The sequence below is a fragment of the Trichosurus vulpecula genome, chromosome 4, assembly GCF_011100635.1.
Source record: "Trichosurus vulpecula isolate mTriVul1 chromosome 4, mTriVul1.pri, whole genome shotgun sequence".
Classification (NCBI taxonomy): domain Eukaryota; kingdom Metazoa; phylum Chordata; class Mammalia; order Diprotodontia; family Phalangeridae; genus Trichosurus; species Trichosurus vulpecula.
In genome coordinates, this window is record NC_050576.1 from 352099661 (window position 1) to 352121358 (window position 21698).

Here is a 21698-nt window from a genome sequence, read left to right on the forward strand (position 1 = left end):
TCAAATGACATTAAAAGACAGGAAGACATAATAAAACTAGAAAGAATAGAAGAGAATATGAAACATCTCATCAGAAAAACAACTGATCTAGAGAGGAGAGGAAATATAAGAATTATTGTACTACAGTAAATTATGATGAAAAAAAAGAATCTGGATACAATGTTAGAAGAAATTGTTAAGGAAAAATTGCTTTGAAGTCGTAGAACAAGAGGGTAAAGTAGAAATAGAAAAAAAAATACCATTCACCACCTGAAAAGGATCTCAAGAAGAAAACTTAGAGGAATGTCATAGTCAAGTTTAAAAACTCATATGTTTAAGGAGGGAACGTTGCTAGGAACAAGAAAAAACAACAACAGTTTTATACTACTAAAATACAGTCAAGATTTCACAAGACCTAGCAACTTCTACTCTAAAAAGCCATAGGTCATGGAACATTATATTTTGAAGAGCAAAAGAGCTGCAACTATGACCAAGAATAACTCACCCGGAAAAGTTGAAAATAATCCTGAGTGGGACAAAAAGGACATTTGATGAACTGAAAAATTTTCAGGTATTTGTAACAAGATACCAGAACTCAATGGAAAATTCAATATAAAAGATCCAGAAGGAATATAAGGAAAACACTAAAGACTAATTATAAAGCACTCATTATGATCGAACTGTTTATTATTTATATGAAAACGTTATCAGTATTCTAAAAACTGCCATTACAAAAGTCACTTAAAAGAAAGGTTGGGGCTGAACTATTTATGAAGGGGTGATTCTGAAAAAAAATACCTAAATTGGGTAGGAAAAGGTAAAAGGGAACAATTATAACATATTAATGGAGTGTGAATAGAAGAACAAATATAAAGGAAAAGAGTGGGGGTGGAGGGCTAGTAATATTGGAACCTTACTCACATCTGGGTTGAATAACAAACAACATTTACATCTGGAACAGTGTAGAAGTCTTCTGAACATGTAGAGAAGTGAGAAAACTGGGAGATGGGGGGGGATGAACTTTTAGAGGGGTGTGTTGATTGAGATTTGGGAGGGTGGGGGAGAAGATGGAGGTACTTTTGGAGGGGTTGGTGAAGTAGGGTTCAGAAGGTGGAGGGAAAAGATAAGGTAACAGGCATAGATAGGGTAGAAAAGAGGCTGCAGAAGAAAATGGCAAGTAAAACTAAAATAGAGGGAAATTCACAAATAGTAATCATTTGTCAATGTGAATGGGATGTTTATGGCATCTCTCTTTGTGGTGGCAAAGAACTGGAAAATACAGTGATCCCCATTACTTGGGGAATGGCTGAACACATTGTGAAGTAGGATTGTGATGGAATACTATGAGAAATAATGAGCTTATTGATTTTAGAAATGCATGGAAAGACTTGAAGACAGAAGTGAGCAGAACCATGAGAACACTATATACAGTATGAAAAATATTCTTTTAAGAACAACTATAAATGACTGTCATTTTAACATTATAAATATGCAAATAAAAAATAAAGGGGATATAAAGAGAGACCCTGTCTACATCCAAAGAAGGAACTGACAAATAGAAATATGTACAAAATAATTATACATATGTGTGTATGTATATGTGTGTGTGTGTATCCTATTGTCTTATGTTAGCCATCTCTAGGACAAGGCATGGGGAAGAAATTTATATGATAAATTTGTTGTATATTTGGAGGGAATAACAAGTTGTACATGGTAGACTTGCAGTTTCATGTGCAGTCATCTTTTTATATTACTTTGATATGGAAATGCTACCTGAATTGAAAATAAAATATTTTTTTAAAAAAAGGGGGTAGATATGGAATAGAACATTTAGGGAGTAAGGCTGTAGGGGATGGAATAAGGAAGTAGGCAGTGTGCTATGGGAAGTAGGGTTTATATCTTTAAGAAAGCGATCAGAAAAATTGCAATGGAGTGAGTATCACTGGGTGGGAATATGCTAACCATTGTGGAAGGAGTAGAGAATATTAGCAGTTAGATGTCTGTTGAAAATGTTTAGACTCCTCATGTTCTTCCACAGAGCATATGACACCATAGAAAATGGGAGACTAACAAGAACTAGTAGTACCTTAGCTGTTGGGGCATGAATAGAGATAGAGTGTTAGTGAATGTTAAATGTCCTACTGAGAAGGCTACTAATTCAAAGTCATCTCTCTACATTAGTCCTCAAATATTTCCTATGAGGTGCTGTTGCTGTCTTGAGAGGTATCCAGAAGCCACTCTCATGCCAGAAACCCGCAAAAGTGTCTCAGATTTTTCACATGGTATGAGGTTTTATGTTCTGGACCCTAGAGAAGCATAACAAGGAGAAAGGGGTTACTGTATCATGGTCCCTGATACATGGCAGCACAAGAAGAGCACAGGATTGTTACTTGGTACCAAATAATCTTCCAATAACTTATCTTCAGTTTTACAGCTGCTGAAAGTTTTCTGCATTATAGTTATAGGCTGGAGAATTATTTTCCTGCCAAACCAACAGATAGAAATATAATAAATGGCTCCATCATTGCCTCTGTTGTTTCTGTTCTCTTAATTTTCTAGCTTTTACTCCTAGACAGAAGCATAAAAAGAAGACTTATGATCATATCATGTATTCCATAGGCAGCAATGTGAACCTATGCAACTATCATTTCCCTAATGAAAAGATGGTTTCTCAAGTCCTTCACTAATTCAATCTAAGATCTCCCATTCCAGCAGACATAGTGGACGCATAGTGTTATTACTTCATAGTGACTTTCGAAGAAAATTTAATTCCTGATATGGACTTGTTTCTGAAGGAGGTAAGAATAAATATAAACCCTAGAAAAAATTAAACTAAGCTCATCTCCTTTAGATGTTTCTATCAGGAAGGGGATTAAGAGCAAAGAGCCACATGGTGAACAGATACCTATTTAAAAAATATTACTTTGTTGAGAATGGTAGTGATACATAATAATGATCTGTAAGAAGATATAAGATGTTGATATATGATCCCATGATTCGGGACCTTGAGTAGTAATCTTCCTTCTAGGCTTTTGCCCACCTGCCAGTATTTGAATATTTCTCTCTTTTTCCCCCTTTCAAGAATGCTCCCCATTCCCTATCCCTTTCCTTTTCTCTTTTCCTTTTTCATTTCACTTACTTCTCCCCCTTCCTATTGGATCCCCTTGGAATCCAGAGGTTTTGATTCCAAGCCCAGTTCAGTTATGATTCCAAGCCCAGTTCAACTACTAATCAGTAACTTTAGCTAAATCACTTACTTTCTGTTGGCCTCAGGGTAGTCGACTATAAAATGAGGGGTTTGATTAGAGTATCTCATTGGTAGGTTATTTTAGCTTTAAACTTTTCTGAGGCTTACTCCACATAGTTGGTATATTTGTTCATTTTATTGCCTGAAATACCCTCCCCCTTAATCTGGCCTTATTATCCTGCATTCTTTCAAAGACCAGTTTAAATACTCTCTTACACAGCATCTTGCCTGAATGTCTAGCCAGAAGTAATATCTCTCTTTTCTTAGTTCCCAAGTACCTAGGAGCTATCTTATTGTACTTTCACATCATACCTCATTTTATAGTTATGTATGTGTTTGCTGCTTCCTTTACTGTCTTTTATGCTCCACCAAAGCCATACCATATAGTATGTAATACTCTTTTAGGAATTGTCCTGAAAAAGAGATCTATGCTAAATGGTATGGATTCAGATCTTAACTTTGTAACTCTGTCACACTGTGAGCAGTATTTTTTTTTTATTTTTGGTTCTTGATATTTTTTTGTTGTTGTTGAAAACAACTTGGGCTAAGTGACTTGCCCAAGATCACACAGCTAGTAAGTGTCTGAGGCCGGATTTGAACCCAGGTCTTTCTGACTTAAGGCCAGTATCCTATCCACTGGGCCACCTAATTGCCCCAATTTGGTTAAATGCTAACCACTCTGAGATTCAGATTCTTCAGCTTTAAAATAAGGAGGATAATACTAGGGACATTAACTTCATAGGGTATTGTAAGAAAAGTGATTTCTAAACTTTAAATAAAATAATATAAATATAAGCTCATTGTATCTTCCAAGATATCTTGCAAATAGGAGATGCTGAGAAAATACACCAAAAAACCATGAATGTGGTGTGTTAGAATAGGTTGAAGTAGTAAGAAAAAGATAGTACAAACTAGTATATAACACACAGTATAAAAATCATAGAAAAAATTTGTTGTTCATTAGGTTCTGTTCCTGGAATTCTACCTAAGAGTATCATTAGAAAACAAAACCAACAGTGCTAACATTTTCAGGACACCCAAAGAGAAATGACAGCAGGAGCTAACCAGGCTGCATAAAATTCCATGCTAATGAGCATTAGAAGTGATGTTCTCATCTCAATTGTGCCTGTGTAATATTTTTATTATCATTTGAAATACCCAATCTGAAGACACTTGTCATTATGTCAAATAGGTTCATTGAGAAAATCATGAATTTATCTATTTCTTCTAACGAAATAGCTAACTATATACTTATATTTCCAAACTATACTAGCTCCAAATTTATATCGCTGAAATTCTTTTTTTTCTCTTGATCGTTTGTCTATAATAAATATGTATTTAAATAAAAATGTTAGGGAAAATACAAGGATGGAACCCTGAACTATCAGGAAAGTTGGCTAAAATTCTGAAAAGGAATAAATCATTGACTGTTAAGAATAAAACTATCTGATACATAGGAGGAACAAACCTTTTGAAAGGTTGTGAAACCAGTTCTTACAATTTTGCAACTTGAAACTAATCATCCTGCTCAAAAATTTTCTTTATAATTTTGTAGATGTAGTATATATTTTCTGGTATGCTACCCAAAACAAGATATTTAGTCTCATTAAAATAAACTATTTCTTTACGATTAATTTCTAACAGCAATGTCAAGCAATTCTCAGTAATATCATGTCCTGATTGATGCTGTAATTGTAAAATTATCTACAAATTAAAATAAAAACACCTACAATAATTTTGCTTACATACACACACAAACACCATGGAAAACATGATTCCAGAAAAAAGTCTTAGACTTTTCCAGATTCAACATCTGCTTTACAAATGGCATACATTTCCTTCCTTGATACATTTATGAGATAATTTTTTTTTTGCCTTTTATGTGGGGATAAACAACCATTAATGAGTTCCTGCTTGAGACAAAAAGATGAATAAGAAACTACCAGAAAATAGACTTTAAACCAAACACTCTAAATAGATAAGGTTTTTTCTCTCTTTTGGCAAAGTAGACTTTCTTTATGATATTGATTTTTCATGAGTTAGATTCCTTTCCTCAAGGTCACACAATAGGTCACTATGAAGCAGGTAGAATTTTTCAGATATTTTTCATGCACATATGTGTATTAGGACATTAATGAGAACTAAATATATATGTGTGTGTATATGTATATACATATATATGCAACCTATGTACGTATAAGAACTTATAACAATATATAAACATATGCAACATATATAAATGTTTCTATTAATACGTTATAGTGATTATTGTGTATATATGGTATACATATGTACACACATACACACACATATGTATATGTGTATATATATATATATTATAATTTCAAGGAATTTCTACATTTGAGGAACATGTTATTTCTTAGAGAGTTAAGAATAGGGTACTTCAGACAAATAAAGCTTGTAGAATAAGTTTTATTCCTGAGGATTAATTTTTTTTTAATATCAGGAAAAAAATACCATCAAGGGAATGCACTATTAATATAAAAAGTGATCTCTAGGTATAATAGCTTTATTAGTTTGAAGTGAATTAACCACATTTACTTGAATACAATTCTCTTCTTATGGTAGGATAACCCTATTTAAAATATTTTAAAAGCATTAAAATTTTTCCCTATTAAAAAAAAAAAACAACTTGAGAATTTTCCTAACTGAAATACATAAAAGGGTTGTTCACACACACACACACACACACACACACACACACACACACACACACACACATATATGTATATATGTAAGTATGTATATTACATTTCTAATAAATTGTTTCATTTCATATTCACAACTTCTCTATAAGGTTTGCAAAATAGCTATTATTATCCCAATTTTGTTAATGAAGAATCTTAGGTTGAGAGAAAAAATGTGACCCAGTAGATTAGATTTAAAGCTTGAAAGGGATTTATAATTTGTCTAGTTCAATCACTTTATTTTACAAGAGAGGTTAAGTGATTTGCCAAAGGGATACCGATATTAAATAACAGAGATGGCATCTGAACCAAAGGTTAAGTACTAAGATCTTTCTATTGCACACTTCTACATGGTTATAAAGCCAATAAAAGCTGGAGACAAGACTCAAATTCATACCTTCTCATTCCAAATCCAAGGATTTTCCCACTACATTGAACATGCAAATTATTACTATTTTGCCATTTAAGATAATGGGTGCCACTAACAGTCTCATGAATTCCAAATCACACAGACTTCAAAATATTGGAGAATTAAAAATTTATTTCTTCTTTGTTTTTTAAACATATTTCAAGATCAAAGCCTAAAATAAGTTAACCACAATTTTTACCTTAATAGTTATTTAACATTGATACTACATTTTTAAGGCATAAATTATATTTTATGTATCTTGAAGGAAAATTATATTCAGATGTACATCCTCAGTATTGTCACAGCTATCAAACACAAAAAAGAAGAGATCAAGAAGAAATAAAGTCAGCATTGTGCTCATTCTCAGATCTCGTGCCAAAAGATTACTTAAGGGAAAAATACTTCTGATAGAGATTATATGAACTATATAAAGCCCCATTCCATTCACTAGTGCCATTTCATATTTGACACAAGAAACTAATGCACAGATAACAGATGTAGTGGAAAATCAAGAGTTGTAGGTTGACCAAGTAAGACAAATTTCCATGATGTCATGCCAAAAAACATATATCCCATGAATGAATGGGTACTCTTGCCCCCTTCTCTCCATGTAAATGGGAAAAGTTCAGATTTCACCACAGTAAATCATTCCTAAAGAGGTAGTTCTACCTTCCCTACTTGATTTTTCAGTTTGGGGTATGTCCCTTAAGTTTCCTTCAGTAAAGTGGAAACAATAACACTAGCCTCTACCACTCTTACTGAGGTATTATTGTTAGAAGTAATATTCATCCAAAGTTACACTTGGACATGATTCAATGTGGCAAATATGGGCAAAGATCACATTACTTTATGGATCAATGAAGTCTTTTGCTATGCCATGTGGAACCTCAGGCTACATGCATAAAGGTCCAGCACTGGGAATAATTGTGAAGTAATCAAGGTGTTTGTGGTTTTTTTGTTTGTTTCCTTGTTTTTTGTTTTGTTTTGTTTTTTCGCAAGAAATCAGTTTCTCCTACTCAAGTTAAAGATAAAATTCTGTCATGGTATTTCTGGCATACCACAAGCAATTGAACCTTTCCTTCATTTCATATACCTTCTTGTCAATGGCTTCTTTTCCCAGGTGATGTCTAAATTCTGGCACATCCTTGGCAGACTCGCCTAGTGGAACTCCTAAAACCTCCTTATCCAATGGCAGCAGATCTAAGAAACTCCTTCTCAGTGTCAGCTGAATGAGACAAGCTCCAAAAGAACAAAAGAAAATTTGACTTGAAATTTTTTACACAAACCATCAAACATGAACAGAGCCCATGAAAATGAATCAAATTAACATTGGCCTTGGTCTTTCTCCGTATAGATCTAAACCACAAAATGTGAAACTATCCCCTATTCTTGATACTATGAACAATGATATACTTGATGTTTGGAGCAGAAATGAAGTAATCATTTATCAAAACTGATAGCACTCTGCAAAATCTAATGTCTATCTTAAATAATCTATATATAGTAATTTCTCCTTCTTGGCAGAAATCTCAAGAGTTCTTTACTAGAAATCAACATTGCTTAAGCCTATTCACTCTCACTCTGTTATGCTCTTCTAGGGATATAATTTCCACTCATATTTATGGTATTCCTTTGAGCTATTTAGGTGCATCTCTCATTGACAGTCAGTACAGTCAATCTGCTTCCCAATGTGATGCTTTATTAGTTGGCATAGTACTTCATCCTTCAGACTTTGCCCTCCTCTCTCTGCACAATAAACACATACTGCATTTCCCCATGTATAAGACGCACCCTTTTTCAAAAAATTTGGGGTCTAAAACTGGGTGCGTCTTATACAGTGGTTGTAGATTTTTTTACTTGCATTTCCTGCTTTTTCACACTTGCCTTTGCACTCATTGTTTCGCATTTGTTACTGGTATAATAGGTTATGTTTTGCCACGTTCTGGCCAGAAATGGTTCAGAAAAGATTTTTGTACAGTGCTGAATTCAAGTTAAAAATGATCCAGTTTGCAAAAGTGAATGGAAATTGTGCTGCTGAATATAAGTTTGGTTCTCCTCCAACTGAGAAAACAATCTGAGACTGGCTACAGGAAGAAGAAACCCTACTGAAAACGCCATGGCAGAAGAAGGCCACGAGAGGCAAGTCAGCAAGATGGCCTGATTTAGAGAGAAAATTGAAGATACAGATTGAAGAGCAAAGGGCAATTGGAATTCCTGTGTCCCCAAAGATGGTCCGGCATGAGGCAAGAAGAATTGCTGATGAAAAAGAAGTTACTGATTTCAAAGGAGGACATAAATGGTGCTTCAGGTTCAGGAAATGAATGGACTAAGCATGTGTATATGCACCAGACTTGCTCAAAAGATGCCTGAAAGCTATTAGCAGATGAATAAACTTGAGTTCAATAACTTTATGTAATATTTTTTTTTCAAATTTCTGGCCCCAAAATTAAGGTGTGTCTTATACATGCGGAAATATTGTAAATATTCAAGCAGAGACTACTTAAGCACTTTTAGAATGTAGTAGAAGGGATCCTTTCATAGAACGTAAGACAGGATTCATTGGTCCTTTCTAACTTTGAGCTTTTGTGATTCTACAATGCTATGATTATTTCTGATATCTAATTATCTCAGTGCCCTGATTTCCAAAAGAGGTAAATGATTTCATGAGTACATAAGCAGGGATTTTGTATCCATAGAACACCAGAAATTATTATGGAGGCCCATAAAACAGTATGTGTGGGACAGGGGGAGGTTTGTGAGGGAATCATTATGCCATTTTTGATTACCCAAATGCTTCCACTAAGTTATTGAAGAGTGTTAGAGGCACATCTTTTCATTTGTGATTTCTTCACCTTAGCAATCTGAAGGTACAATATTACATGTTGGCCCAAATGGAACAATCCAGCCATAAGGTTATTTTTAATGGTCCCTTCACTGATCATGAAAAATTAAAGATAGGATCAGGACAATACTAAATATCATCTGATTAAGATTATAATTGGATATATTCTAGCTTAGTCACATTTCTGGGCTTTCACAAGTCCCTATATAATACAACACAAGTAGTACCTACTCAAGCAAAACCAAAGGCCAGTTCTTGATATATCAGGTCAGTCAGGGACCTACAGTAACATGGAAAAGAGGATGTATTCACACACAAGCCTCTTTCAAAGGCTAGCAACATTTACACAGGCATACAGCCTTGAAAACTAGCAGTTATTTTTCATTCATTCTTCTCTTCCAATCAATTATCAAATCTGTATTTCAGGTGTTCTGCATAACACTTGAAACATATTGCATGTATTTTAACTTTTCTTCATTCCATATATTTCATTTTCTTTCTCCACTCTGCAGTTTAATCCTTTATCAACCATTAACTGGAGGTCCCTCATGGGGTTATCTTCTTCTAATCTCTCCTTTCTCTAATTAGTCTTCACACCTCTGTCACGCTAATCTTTCTAATGCGAAAGCTTTACTCTGTCATCTCTTTTCTCAAAAATTGTCAGTCTTTACACTCCTTAATGAAGGAAAAGAAAAAAAATACAATAAATCAAAATAAACCACCATCTCCTTAGTCTGATATCCAAACTCTTCAAATTTTGCCTCAAATAAATTTTCTAGCCCTTTCATTTATTATTTTTTCATCATCATTGTTTCAGCAAATATCTCTTGAGTCTGTTTGTCCTTTGTACTAAGAGAATTTCCACTGCTATCTCTGCATATTGAAAACCTTGCCATCCTTAAAGACATCGTCCAAAGTGTTACCTCTCCCTGATCTCACTAAATATAAGTAATCACTTCCTTTTCAAAACAGTAATGCTATTTACTTTAGACCTTCTGATGCCTTTTACAATGTGCTATAGGGTTTTTTCTAACATTTATTTTATTCACTCATCACATTGCCTTAAAAATCATAGCAGAAACAACTGTAAAGATATGTATTTAGGTTCAAGAAAATGAAAAAAAGAGAATATAATTGGAGAAAAATTTGCTTGAAAATATTTTTTTTGATTTTTGCAAGCTCATCCTGAGTCAATAGTGGCATGGCAGAATGGAAAATTAATGTTAAGCTGTACTAATGGAATTAATAATATTCAAAACAAGTGTAGTAATAGCTACAGTGTATTCTGCCCTGATTAGACAAGATCTGTAATATTAACTTCAGTTCTGATTAATATATTTTTGAAAGAACGTTGCCAGGTTGGAAGGCAACAAAAAAAGGATGAATTCAAACCAGATATTTTCAGGTATGTCTGTATTTCTGGCACCTGGAGTAGATACTGTTCTATACTACTAGTAACATGGATAAATTCTCTTCTTTTTCTGGCTATGGGATGATCAAGAAAGCTCTTCTCTTTTAGGAGCACATGATGAGAAAATTAGCTAATCTTTGTTTAGCCAGAAGAAGAGAATCAAGCTTAATTTCCACAAATCCTTTGGTAGCCCTCTTCTTCCTTTATGCTTAAAAAAATCCTCCTACTCAGATTAAAATATGTCTTTTAATCAGTCATGTTCGTAGCACTTAGAGTAAAATATGATCTTATCAGTCTTCTAGTCCAACTTCCTCATTTTAATCTAAATAATAGTAGAATGAATTTAACCTTTAAACCTAAGCATCCATAGCTCATCAGGGTAGAGAGGGTGGCCAAGTGGTTAGAGTCCTAGGCCAGCATTCAGAAAGACATGAGTTCAAATTTGACCTCAGATACTTCCTAGCTGTGTGACACTGGGCAAGTCATTTAACCCTTTTTGCCTCAGTTTACTCATCTTTAAAATGAGCTGGAGAAGGAAATGACAAACTCCTCCAGTATCTTTACCAAAAAAAAAAATCCCAAATTTTATTTATATATTTTCTAGTAGTTGGTGCTGCCTGTGAATATTCCCATAAAGTCATCATTATCATCACCATCATCATCATCATGTGTATAAAATTGTTAGTGCTGCAACAGACCATGATCAGAACCAAAATCTCAAAACCAAAACCAATACCTTTACTATAAATTTAGGAACCGATAAGGATTTATTGAGTTTGCCAGGAATGGAGCCCCACACCCATGATGGGAGACTAACTGAAAGAACGAAAGGACAAACTTATATAGGTTTACATTTAGGCAGTAGGTGAATTGAGTATGGGGTACTTCTTTATTAGACAAGGCTGTTGTTAGGGGATTGTATGGTAGGAATAGGGGATGTGCTATCTTTGATTGGATAGAGACTGTTGCTGGGGCTAGCAACCTGAAAGGCTCTTCTTTAGGCTAGCTATCTCTTTAATCCTGCCCTAATAGATAGGACTGTCCTTGCAATTTCAGCAGTAAGGAAGGTAGTAGACATGGTGGGAACTGCAATACAAAGTCAGGGACAAGATAGAGGAATTTCAGACAAAATGGAATTGCTTTAGCTTTCTTTGCTAACTACAATCATCATCATCATCCATAGAGTATTTATACCACTTTAAGGCTCTCAAAGCACTTCACATGTTATCTCATTTGATCCACATAAGAACCCTGAGAGGTGGGTGCTATTGTTATCCTCATTTTACAATTTGTTGTTGTTATTCAGTCATTTCAGTCATGTCTGTCTCTTTGTGAACCCATTTGAAGTTTTCTTGGCAAAACTACCAGAGTGGGTTGCCATTTCCCTCTTGTTAATTTTACAGATGAGAAACTGAGGCAAACAGGGTTGTGACTGGCCAGGGTGACATAGCTAGGAAGTGTCTGAGGCAAGATTTGAACTCAGAAAGGTGAATCTTCCTGATTTCAGGCCCAGCACTGTCCACTATGCCACCTAGCTGCCCCGTCCCACATTTTAAAATTAAAAAAACTTAATCTGAGAGAGGATAATTTATCTATGGTCACAAAGCTAGTAAATATCTAAGGCACAATTCAAATTTGGTCTTCCTGATTCCAAGTCCAGTACTCTGTCCAACACCTACATGCCTCCTGTTTGAAACAATTCAGAAAATCGACTTTTATTTTGTACAGTTATGAGAATCATAGAGTTATAGCTAATGAGAGGCGTCATACTATCCAGTATCCTGAATTCATCTATGAGAAAATTGAGGCCCAGAAGCTCGATCTGACTTGCCCAAATTTACACAGGTAGAAGTGGCAGAGCCAAGATTTGTCTAAAAACAACCATAACAGCAAACAAGTAGCACTCTTTCTGCTTCATTAAACCATCTTCACAATTTTCATGATATCAAGAGGTTTCAAAATTAATCTGAATGAAAGGATTGATTGATTTCTTATGCCATCCTTTCATTGGCCTGTCTTGTTAATGTCTGTTTTATAAGACTGTCCCCAGCAGCAGTCCTGGTCATTGAAGTTACCAGGCAGAAAAGGTATTAGAATTGTTCTTCTTGGATTAGGAGTTTAGAACTAGGATCAATGGGTGAAAGTTGCAAGGAGGCAGGTTTTCACCTAGCTAACAGATAGAGCTATATTAAAATGGAATGAATTATTTCCAAAAATAGAAAATTACCCCTAGCTATTGGTCTTGAAACAAAGGCTGCATGACGAATTCTCTAGAATCGTTGTAGAATGGAATCTTTAGGCACAGGCTGGATTATGTAGTTCTGAAGCATATGGTGATCTTTGAGAGTCTGTGGAAACTCTGTGAAAAGTAAGGAGTGCTATAGAGATTACATTGAAATTTTATGGTTTGGTGTTGTTTTATTTTGCTTTCAGACTGAGTTCCCTTTTTTCACCCAGGCTGGAAGCATAGCTGTATCCAAACATAGGCTAATTCCAATACCAATCAAGATGAAAGCTTTTGCCCAGGACCTGGAAGCCCTCCACCTCATGGGGCTCACTTTTTTTGTGCTTCATTTGTATATACACTTGATGGATTTTTTTGTTGGTGGTGGTAATTTCAGTCATTTCTGACTCTTCATGATCCCATGTAAGGTTTTCTTGGTAAAGATATTGGAGGCCACCGAGAGTCCTCATCTTGGTTCCATCTGCTAGACATCAATCCCCGCTGCCTCTTCCTGTGCCACTGGGCCCAGCCCAGGAGTCTGTGGCCATGGTCAACCCCAATGTGTACTTCAACATCACCATCGATAAAGAGCCCCTGGACTGGATTACTTTCCAGCTCGTTGCAGATGAGGTTCCAAAAATGACAGAAAACTTCTATGCTCTGAGCACTGGAGAGGAGGGATTGGGTTACAAGGGATCTTGCTTCCACAGAATCATTCTTGGGTTCATGTGCCAGGATGGTGACTTCACACACCATAATGGCACTGGTGGCAAGTGGATCTATGGAGAGAAATTGCTAATGAGAAATTCACCCTGAAGAATATTGGTCCTGGCATCTTGTCCATGGCAAATGCTGGACCCAACAAAAATGGCTCCGAGTTTTTCTTCTGCACTGCTAAGACTTATTGGTTGGATGACAAGCATGCATTCTTTGGCCAAGTGAAAGAAGGAGGCATGAACATTGTGGAAGCCATGGAGCATTTTGTTCTCTGGATGGCTAGACCAGCAAGAAGATAATTATCACTGACTGTGGATGACTCTCACAAGTTTTTGGTTTTTTTTTTGTCTTAATCATCAAACCATTCCTCTGTAGTTAGAGAGAGCACCCCCAAGCCCCATCTGCTCTTATGCCCTGTAATCCTTGTGCTCTCACTTGCTGCAATTCTCTTTGGATTTCATTTCCTTTTTCCTTTCACAAGTCTGGCTAGACAACAGGGTTAAGTTCATGATTATTAAATAAAAACTAAACTATAAAAAAAGATGCTGCAGTGGTTTGCAGTTTCCTTCTCCAGCTCATTTTACAGATGAGGAAAAACAAACAGTTACGTGAGTTGCTCAGGGTAGTAAATGTCTGAGGCTAGATTTGAACTCAGGAAAGTGAGTCTTTCTGACTCCAAACCCAGAGCTCTATCCACTGTGCCACCAAGCTAACAGATTTTATCTTTACTATAGCTCATAACTCCTGAACTCAATTTATACCACAGCCTCAGCTTACCCCATAGAGTGTATTGCAAGCACACTCCACTATTCCTGGAGATTTTTTCCAATTAAATGTATCACATTTTGCAATTCAAGGTTAGGGTTCACTACTGTAATATTATACTTTTATTATTACACATAAATTATATAACATTATGATTTCCCTCTGCTCAGACTTACTTAATGGCTATACCCATCTTACAGGAAATAAAAGCAGAATGTACATACTTTAAAAAAGTGCTTCAGTTCTTTGAAACCAAGTACATGTGAAGTTCTCATGCTAGTTTCTAATTGCTGACCATCTCAAGACTTTTTGGTTGCAAAGCAAAACTAATATAATTGAGATTTGGAGTCATGGGGGCTTTTATACTTCGATAAACTCACCTTCCAATAATTAAAATGTTAATTTTGGGAAGTGGAATCTCTACATGAGAGGCTAGAGTACAAAATTGTTTTTTGTCTTTTTAATTTAAGGTCATCTTATTACCAGGAAAAAAGAGAAGAGCCATATAACTCAAATGATGGAGATGAATTTAGAATTGTATCTTCAAACACTATACGTTAAAATGATGATTTCAATCTCTAAATAGAGAAAAAGACTTAAAAATTTTGGAGTTTCAGAAAGTATTATGGAAAGACAGATAGCTCCTTTCCTGTATCCACAAGGAAGTTGCTACTGCTTTCCCTTCTGAGATTAACCTATCTACTCTGAACATACTACATATACCTAATTATTTATATGACTTCTCCACCATTAGAATGTGAGGTCCTTGAAGGCATGGACTATTTTCTGTGTTTCTTTGTATCCTAAGCACTTTTTTCAATGCCTAGCACATAGTAGGTACTTAATTAATGCTTGTTGCCTTGACTTCTTGAATCCTTAGTTTCGGACTCAGCTGGGAGTAATACAGGAACAGGTTGAGCAGTACAGACAACTGCTTTTTGTTTTTCCAAGAAGCACACTTTCATCATTTTGTCTGGTGTATTCATTAATGATTTTGAAGGCTAAACAAAGAAAAAATGTGTTGTGTTGTCTTGTAGCTACAGAGGCTACAAGGCCTAAGTTTGTATTAAACTAAGTTCTGGTGACAATGTGCAACATGGACTTACAGTAACATAGGTCCAATGTTTTGCATTATGTTTTTTTTTCTTTTTTCCTCACTTGACTACAGTCGAATTTCTTTCAGGCCTACCTTAAGAGCTTTAGAATCTGAGCCCCTAACTCCAAACTAAAATCACATAGTTACTTATAGCTTCTTGCTCTGTCTCTGGGGATGAAGTTAAAAAAGCATGTTCATTTAAGGACCTCTTCCACCTAGTTTTCCTGGTTCTTCAATCCCTCTAAGCTTTCATAATGTTCAAGGAGAGAATTGTTAACCTAAAACAGGTGCTTCTGAACTCTGTTAACTGATGGACTGATTTAATCAACTTACCAAGCAGATGTAAACCTCTACCCATCTTTGAAATTTGGCCTCCATGTCAGTGCTGTATACAGTGAATCAATAAAAATTTTATCTATTTAAAAGCTTGCTAACTGACCAAAGTATACACTACCTATTTAAAGCCAAAAGTTGCCACTTGCCTCTGCTTTTTCAAATACTCTCTAATTATATGTTGATGGGAGTGGAAAGGAGAGAACAAAACACTAGAGCAATAAAATAAACTTGTCTTTTTGAAGATGAGCAGACATGGTATTGTGCTACAGATGCAACTAGAACTCTTCAGAAACAAGATCATTTCCAAATGTTCTACTTGGACTCGTTACAGACTTCACATTTGGCTTTCTGAACAATTTCATCAGCATCATCTACATGTCATACTTAGGATGATATGTCAAGACAGAACTTGAAGAATGGTGTATTGATTGGCATTAAATTTCTTCTCACTGTATCTCAGGCCCACTGAGCTAGCTATACAGAAGTGATTTCAAATAATGGGGTTCTAATGTTTTACGAAGTGTTGTTTTTTTTTCTTCTTTTTTCTATGTTTTACTAGAGTCAGATGTCTTTCAGGCCCACCTTAAAATCTTTTAACACCTGAGCCTGTAACTCTATACTAAAGTCATATGGAATGAGGAAGGGAGTCATTAAGATAGAAGAGGAAAAAGAAGAAGAAAAGAGAAGGAAGTAGGATAAGGGAGATAAAACAACAAGCTAATCCTGAATAGAAACTTACCACTATTTCCTATCTACTTTGGATTCTCTCCAGACCATCTGATACTTCTATAATTGTATGCCTATTTTTAAAAAAATTTCTCTCCAACCCCTCTCTTCACCACAGCATGTTCCTTCTTGTCTTTGCTGTATTGCTTTATTTCTTACCTTTTTTTGCATAAGTCATGTGCTTTAAACATTTATATTTAAGGCGTGCAAACTTTGTCTCATGGTAAAACCCTACCCTAATAGCTCACCACCTCATAGAGATTACTCCACTGACTTCCCAAAGGCTATGAAAACAGATGTTTATCTTTGGCAGGCCCTTCTAAATTAGAAAAGTTTTGAATAAAGGCACATAAATTAAATTTATATCTATTGATCTAGGACCAACCTAAAAAAATTCAGAGGCTCATCAGCAGAGGATTCACCATAAGATGATAAACATTTAGATCATAGCAGTTTCATAAAAACAGTCCACTAATGAAAATGAAGTGTGGTCTACATGTTTTCTAAAGCAGAGTCTGTAGTCATTGATGTGGGTATTTGTCTAACAAGAGCACAAATAATTTTTGCCCATAGTAAACAGCCCAACTCTTTTTTTGATGATGCATATTATATAACAGTCCTTTAGTCATTAGTCTACTACTTAGGGTTTGTTGCACTTGTCCAAGTCATATAAGGTGGAGGTGCCCATATGGGAGATCGTAGGAATCTCCCTCTCAGAGAAGACATCCTGTATTCACTTTCCAAGTGGATAGGAGCAGCCTCTTTCCCTTGGTTTTATAACTTGAACTGGATATATCTTCAACATTGCTGTACTGGAACAGTTTCAGTCTCTTTTTTTGCAGAGTTCAGTGGGTGAAAATCCTATTCATTCATAGCACAGGTGCTGTGAACTAAGCTGTGTAGGCGGGGAAGATACTACTCCACCCTTTAGGTCTTGTGGCCCTGCTAAATGGGCTTGGAGTTTTGGTCTTTTTCTTTGTTCTTTTCAGTTCTAAGGACAGGATATACGGCCTCCTGACCTAAGAGACTGAGCCATGGCAACCTTAGAGGCATGATTCCAGGAAGGATATTGTTGCTTGTACAAGGAAGCCATGAAAAGCTATAGTTCTAAGGAAACAAGCCCAAGGAAGTTCTAAACTTGGAACTTGGTAGGACTGTACTATATAGGAATTGAGTTAAGCTAGGAATCCAACCCCTTTCTCATCCCAAGAAAATGATGTAGTGTAGGGTGGATTATCCCCCTCAGGTATCTGTATGTTTCTTCTTGCTATACTTTTGATGGAGTTAATCTGATTATTAATGGTTAAAGGGATTTGAGGTGCCAGAGACACTCTGGGAGAATATAATTGGTGAGAGACTGAATCACAAATAGAGACTAAACACCCCCAAACAGGGGCAGAGCGAAGATGGTGGCTGGAAAGCAGGGACTTGTCCAGGGCTCTCCCCCAGGACTCTCCAAACACCAATAAAAATGCCTCTGAACAAATTCAAGAACTGCAGAACCCACAGAATAGCAGAGGAAAGCAAGGCTGCAGCCCAGGACAGCCTGGATGGTTGCTGAGTAAGTTTTATCACGCAGTGCTGGGAGTGGAGGGGAGCAGAGCCAAGCGTGGGCTGTGCCCGGACCAACCAGACCAAGAGCCAGGCAGAACAGGCCCTAGCACCCTGAATCAGTGAGCTGGGGAAGGTATGAGACTTCCTAACCCACAAACACCAATGACAACAGAGAAGGTTTGTGGGAAAAACTGCAGGGGACAGAGTGAAAGGATTTTGTGGTTCGGCCACCACCCTGGGGGCAGCAGAGGTGGTGCAGTTACAGAATTACAGCTGCAGTTGCTTCTGGCCCCAGGCCCACCTGATAGGAGGAATTAAGTGGAGGATCAGAGCAGGAGTGCAGAGCCTGCTTAGATCTGAGTCTGGTCTGGGTTGGCAGTTCTTGGGGGAGGAGGAGCATTGTTGTGGCAGAGCTTGCTGTGTAGAAATAGCTCTTAAAATAACAGTGCAGCTCCTCAAGCTTGGGACAAATTATTCTCTACTCGACAAGCAGTTACACCCCAATGAAAAACTCGAGGGTCAAGTAGTGGCTGGGAACACGGCCAGGCACGGAAAACAGACTCAGATTCAGACTCAGACTTTGGAATATTTCTTTGGTGACAAAGAAGATCAAAACATACAGACAGAAGAAGTCAACAAAGTCAAAGAGCCTACATCAAATGCCTCCAAGAAAAAACATGAACTGGTCTCAGGCAATAGAAGAGCTCAAAAAGGATTTGGAAAAGCAAGTTAGAGAAGTAGAGGAAAAATTGGGAAGAGAAGTGAGAATGATGTGAGAAAATCATGAAAAACAAGTCAATGACTTGCTAAAAGAGACCCAAAAAATACTGAAGAAAATAACACCTTAAAAATAGACTAAGTCAAATGGCAAAAGAACTCCAAAAGGCCAATGAGGAGAAGAATGCCTTGAAAGTCAGAATTAGCCAAATGGAAAGGGAGGTCTAAAAGACCACTGAAGAAAATACTACCTTAAAAATTAGATGGAGCAAGTGGAAGCTAGTGACTTTATGAGAAACCAAGATATTATAAAACATAAACAAAGGAATGAAAAAATGGAAGACAATGTGAAATATCGCATTGGTAAAACCACTGACCAGGAAAATATATCCAGGAGAGATAATTCTAAAATTATTGGACTACCTGAAGGCAATGATCAAAAAAAGAGCCTAGATATCATCTTTCAAGAAATTATCAAGGAAAACTGCCCTGATATTCTAGAGCCATAGGGTAAAATAGAAATTGAAAGAATCTACCAATCGCCTCATCTAAAAGATCCCAAAAAGAAAACTCCTAGCAACATTGTTGCCAAATTCCAGAGCTCCCAGGTCAAGGAGAAAATACTGCAAGCAGCCAGAAAGAAACAATTTGAGTAAGGTGGAAACATAATCAGGATAACACAAGATCTAGCAGCTTCTACATTAAGGGATTGAAGGGCCTGGAATATGACATTCTGGAGGTCAATGGAGCTAGGATTAAAACCAAGAATCACCTACCCAGAAATACTGAGTATCATGCGCCGAGGCAAAATATGGATTTTCAACAAAATCGAGGACTTTCAAGCTTTCTCAGTGAAAAGACTACAGCTGAATATAAAATTTGACTTTCAAGCATAAGAATCAAGAGAAGCATGAAAAGGTAAACAAGAAAGAGAAATCATAAGGGACTTACTAAAGTTGAACTGTTTTTTTTACATTCCTACATGGAAAGATGATGTGTATAATTCATGAAACCTCAGCATTAGGGTAGCTGAAGGGAATGTGTGTGTGTATATATATATATATATATACACACACACACACATATGTATAGACAGAGCACAGGGTGAGTTGGATATGAAGGGATGATATCTAAAATATATATATATATATAATTAAGGGATGAGAGAGGAATATATTGAGAGAGGGACAAAGGGAGAGAGAGAATGATAGAATGGGGTAAATTATCTCACATAAAAGTGGCAAGAAAAAGCAGTTCTGTTGGGAGGGAAAAGGGGGCAGATGAGGGGGAATAAGTGAATCTTGCTCTCATCAGATTTGACCTGAGGAGGGAATAACATAGACATCTCAATTGGGTATCTTACCACACAGGAAAGAAGGAGGAAGGAGATAAAAAGGGGGGGGATGATAGAAGGGAGGGCATATAGGGGCAGGAGGTAATCAAAAGCAAACACTTTCAAAAGGGGACAGGGTCTAGGGAGAAATTTGAATAAAGAGGGATAGGATAGGGAGGAGCAAAATATAGCTAGTCTTTCACAACATGAGTATCGTGGAAGGGTTTTGCATAATGATACACATGTGGCCTATGTTGAATTGCTTGCCTTCTTAGGCAGGGTGGGTGGGGAGAGAAGAGGGGAGAAAATTTGGAACTCAAAGTTTTAAAAGCAGATGTTCCAAAATGTTTTTACATGCAACTAGGAAATAAGATATACATGCAATGGGGCATAGAAATGCATCTTGCCCTACGAGAAAGAAAAGGAAAAGAGGATGGGGCGTAGTGGGGTGACAGAAGGGAGAACTGACTGGGGAATGGGGCAATGAGAATATGTGCCATCTTGGAGTGGGGGGGGTAAAAATGGGGAGAAAATTTGTAATTCAAACTCTAGTGAAAATCCATGCTAAAAAGTAAAAATATTAACTTAATTATATTTAAAACACCCCCAAACTCTCTAAAGGGTACCAGAGAATCATGGAATACTCATGAAATGTAACAGACCTGATCTTCAGACAGTGTGGCCAGATTTCTCACTGTTGTATAAGCACTAACTTTGAATTATTATCTGCAAATTAAGGCAAGAGAAGAATTTTGGAAGAACACACAATAAGTCAGAGATGCAGGAAATAGACCCTAGTTATAATCTATGGGGAAATCTACTGGGAAATATGTAACAAATAGGATTATCCCTAGTTTTAACTGTGGTTCACAGAATCATGAATGAATGAACTGGGGAGGAGGCATTTATTAACAACTTACAATGTGTCAAACAGTATGCTTGGCTCTGGGAATACAAAAAAAAAAAGACATGAAATCTATGCTCTTAAGGAGCTTAAATTCTAATAATGGGGAAAAAGTGAATAGAAGAGAGTGATGGCCAAAGAAGAGTATTTTAAATTGTGAAGTCATAGGATGGTGAAGGAGCAATACAACAACCCACTAACATATTCTTTCCCAAAATTATGGAGTATCATGTAGCAACAATGAAGATTGCAATAAGATGATGGAGTTGAACCACAGTCAGACCTGAGGAAGGCTAGATATGGCAGCTTCATTCCCATTGGGACAGCATAGCTGTATTTTCATAGCTGAGTGGCTTAGGGAATGGCCTCCGAAGTGGCTGGTGAAGCATCACTGGTATAGATTATAAGAAAATGGACAGAAACATGGTCATATTGGGGGCTAGTGAGAAATAACGAGCTGTCATACATAAAGATATTACTGAACCACTGAAATTGTGAATCCCAGAAAAAGAACCAACTAATTAAATAATCTCAGAGTTGGAAAGGACCTTGTAGGCCATCTAGTTGAAATATATTCGACAAGTAAATATTCTACCTTTGCTTAAGATCTTTAGTGAAGGGGAGACCACTAACTCCAGGGCCAACCTTAGTCTTCTTTTGGATGTTCTTCCAACAAGTTTCAAGTCTTTCCCTTTTCAACTTTTCTTCATCGTTCCAAGTTCTATATACC